The 4366-nt window shown below is 39.3% G+C and overlaps 1 pseudogene; it reads left to right on the top strand.

Annotated features, from left to right (window-relative positions):
- Positions 1 to 2034: 2034 nt before the first annotated feature.
- Positions 2035 to 3999, top strand: LOC147163717 (uncharacterized; annotated as a pseudogene).
- The last annotated feature ends 367 nt before the right edge of the window (positions 4000 to 4366 follow it).

Raw genomic sequence — 4366 nt, 5'->3', positions numbered from 1 at the left:
TTGGGTGCGGAATCCAAAATTGATATCAGTCTTTCTCTATCATGTCAAGTTTAGAGCTATATGATCCCCGTTTTGTTAAATAAATATTAAGTAAATGTGTATGTACAGTATGTACTAAGAGCCACGTATCAAGACATTGGACCTGATTTTGAAGTTCCCAAAATTGCATGTTTATGCTATGGATTTTGCACACTGTTGGTAGGCGAATTGTGCGCAATCTACTCTGATTTCAATATTTTACTAGGATCTCAAATAGCCGGTGCTAACTCGCACTCACTCACTCTAAGTAATAGATTGTGATCTGATCGTAGCTCTGATAGTTTTTAGCAAGGCAAAACATTTGGCAGAGTACTTTTATTTTATTTTATTTATTTTTTTCCGTGTCTGGCAATTAGGAAAAGCTGCTCAATAAGAGGCCAGCACCACTTGCCACAGTGTATTGAAAAGACCGAGACTTATGGGAATGCATAGTTAAAAAGAGTTTTGTCAAAAAATAGGTGACATGGCATGACTTCTTCTTGTGACTGGCTTCAAGTCAGTCCTTATTTCATTCAGAAATTCCCAAATTTTGCAAAGTTTGCAGCCACAGATGGCTGCTTATCAACACTCGAACCCCCACCCCTGCTCCCCCAACCGCGCACAAACGCCCTCCCGCCCATTGGCGGGAGCATGCTGGGCGTCTCAATTCTCTGAAATGCTTTGGACAACTAAGGCAGAAACACTACACACTCGCAACCGTCGACTGGAAAGCGCAACCGAGGGGCACAAAGGCAGAAGCGCACAAACTGGGAAGCTGCCTACATATCGCAAACAGGAAACGGAAACAAAGCTGATGTGTGAAAACCAGGAAGTCGGAAGTCCCGCCTCTTCCGTGGCATATACCCCATACAGAATATATTGCAATAGTTGTACATACTGAAGTGGCAAAACAAACAATTTTATGACATCAATTTTATGTATCAATATTTGTCCTAGGTGAGCCCAGTTAGTAGATCAGCTTTCACATCTGTTCACATGAGCAATCAATTTGCACATGCAAACCTAAGGCTGTGTGGTGCACACAAAGATTTTTCAAATCTTTTAAGTAAAAAAATAAATTAATAAATACTATGTTTGCGACAGAGCCAGAGTGTTGTCTGCTCCGATTATCTCAAGAGAGAGAACACAAACATTAAGAGTTTGTCCCACCATTGATGTGCTGATGTTACTTGAGTGCTTCTGCAGAGGACCACAGCTGGAAGCGTTATAAGATGGCAAAGTTGGCAAGAAAATACTTGCTTTGAAAATAGCTTCCTGCTGCCTAAGGGACACACTTTTATACAAAAATAATAATAAATATTATTATTATTGTTTATCAGTCAGAATCAGACCACTTGCTTGATTGGTTACATTCTGTTCACGTCACAGTCGACAGCTGAATAATTTATTTGGCTTTGCCCACACATGGAAAGATTTTTGGTTGTAAATATTGAACACTGCTAACATTTAAGTTTGTCCACCCCGTTGCGGACCCTGTTATAAGGATAAATCCACTCTTAACACACCTCAGACAGAAGAATAGTCTTATAGGGCAATCTTATCAGACATATATAGATAATTTGGCGTTTGATGTCCTTGTTTGGAAAAGGCAATAATGAGAAAAAAAACTGCATGATTGTCTTTACCTGTTTATGGAGCTTTAAGTAGTTCAGGCCCTTTGCGCTTTAACACATACTCAGGATTCAGGACTTGTTTCTGCCCTGTACAGTGTCCAATTTCAACCCGATTCTCTGCTATGTCATGACACGTGTGTTTCTGCCTCGTGCTGCGTCTGGCGTTTTTTTCGTGCAAAACCGGAACTAATGGTCTATGATTACTGGCTTTGTAAGCTAGTTTTAGACAGAGACAGTACTTGGCTGCCTTTACCGCTTTAAAGAAGATACGGTGAACTGTCCTCGTTGTGTGTCTTGATGTGACACAAGTTAGCGTGCCAGAGCAAGTACGCTAGCACACTCAGCAAAGGAGCGGTGCACCGGCTAAAAAAAAACGATCAGTATGCCACCGAAGAGAGCCCCAACACCGTCACCGGAGGAGTTCGAGGAGATAAAGAACTCCTTCGACTCACTCGCGGGGAATGTTACTGCTGTCAGAGTGCAGCAGGAACAACTACTGGACTTACTAGAGGAAGTTAAACAACTACGCCTCCAAAACGCAGAGAAAGACCGCCGCATCTCAGATCTTGAACGGTGCGTTGACGAGCTGGAGCAGCATAACCGCATGAATAATGTGGTTATCACCGGCATCAAAATCAGGCCACGCTCCAATGCGCATGCGGTTGCCGCGGACAACGGGGAGACCAGAGTTGAGGAGAAGCGTTCGGTGTAGCTACAGGTGACATCCTTCCTCCAAGACAAGGGGATTGAGATCGACTTGGCTCATATTGAGGCGTGCCACCCATTGCAAGAGGCCACCGGCTGTCATCGTGACGTTCATTAATCGGAAGAACAAAGTGGCACTCTTGAGACAAGGACACAAGCTAAAAAGGTACAGACGTCTTCATCAACGAACACTTAACACGAAAGGAACGCGGATATTGCAAGGAGGCCAAGACAACTCAAAAAGCAAGGCAAGATCCAGCACACATGGGTTACCAACTGTAAGATTTTAATTAAGCTAAATGGAACGCCTGAAGAATCAAAAGTTGAAGATCTGGACAAGTACAACTGACACGTATGGTACAAGTTACTTTGGAATTCTTTTGACCACCACTATGCAAGACACAACGATATCTAATGCTAAATCAAGAATCGATATGGGCATGTTAAAATTAATTATCCAACATAAGGGATTTGAGCTGGAAATATGTGAATATCATGAGCTTAGTACAACCGAACTAGATACATAAATAGACCCTGAAAATAACATACTCACTTCTATTGTTAGTTGCCGCAATTACTTCACTGATGAACGGTTTAAAACTAATGTGAATTTATATGAGAAATTGTTAATAATACTCTTCGATAGCAGAAGAATCGTATGCAAATTTTGAATCTATTAAGGAGTTCATACATGGATTTTCCTGCCCTTTTAGTGTCATTGCCATCACAGAAACTTGGTTCAACCATGTTAAAGGTATACTTATCTTGATGGATAAGAAATAAAATATATGAACCGACAAAATAAAGCAGGGTGAGGGGTTGCCATCTATGTTCATAAATCCATTAAATTTAATATTGTAAGACACATGACCCTTGCAATAGATGGAGTTATGGACTGTATAACAGTTGAGATCACAAAGGAAAATATGAAAAATGTTATACAATTATAAGTTGTGTGCATCAGAGACCTGGTTCAAACATCGCAACTTTTAATGAATGGACTGACAAATTGTTTTTTTCTGTCAATCATAAAACATTATTCATCTGTGGGGACATTAACACAGATTTGTTAAATCCAATCAAACTCAAATCTATTGATGATTTCACTAACACAATGTACTGTTTAGTTCTTTATCCAACAATAACAAAACCAAGCAGAATAACGTCACACAGTGCCACTATTATTGACAATATCTTTACAAATATTATGGAGACGTGTGTCACCAGTGGCCTGTTTACATTACTGATCACTTACCTGTTTTTGCCTTGTATAGGGCCTTGTATAGGGACTGTAAATTCAAGAAAGTAAAAGAGTCCATGGAATTTATAGTAAAGCGATCAATAAGCGAGGAAACAATCTGATCATTGAACAATAGTTTAGCGCATCAAAATTGAGATCTCGTTTATAAAGAATTACATGTTGACGGTGCTTTCAGTGAATTTGTTGACATATTTACCTTGCTGGATAATAAACACTGTCCTCTAAATAAAACCTGTACAAAGAGGAAACATAAAAGAAGGCCATGGCTCACAAAAGGAATGGCGAATGCTTGCAAAAAGAAAAACAACCTTTACATACAGTTTCTCAAGGCAAAAACAAAAGAAGCAGAACAGAGATATAAATGTTACAGAAAGAAATTAACATACGTTATCGCAGCGATATAGTAGTGATAATTATAATGAGCTTATAGCTGCTATAAACCACGAACTACGCATATTGAAAAAAATGGATGGGCATCAATTAATTATCCTTAAATATAAGCAAAACTAAAGCGATGCTGTTTGGTAATATAAAAATGGATCCTGGATTACACATAAATATTGATGGTGCGCCAATTGAAAGTGTGATCAAAAATAAATTCTTGGGAGTAATAATTGATCGTAAATTGTCTTGGAAACACCACGTCAGACATGTAACATCAAAAATATCTGAAACCCTAGCAATTTTAAATAAAGTAAAGCGGTATCTTGATGAGTATGCACTTCGTACTTTATACTGCACCTTGGTT

This window comes from Leptonotus elevatus, chromosome 13 (assembly GCF_054856555.1).
Source record: "Leptonotus elevatus isolate MCC_2025b chromosome 13, RoL_Lele_1.0, whole genome shotgun sequence".
In the NCBI taxonomy this organism is placed as follows: Eukaryota; Metazoa; Chordata; class Actinopteri; order Syngnathiformes; family Syngnathidae; genus Leptonotus; species Leptonotus elevatus.
This window is presented reverse-complemented; position numbering and strand designations above follow the sequence as displayed.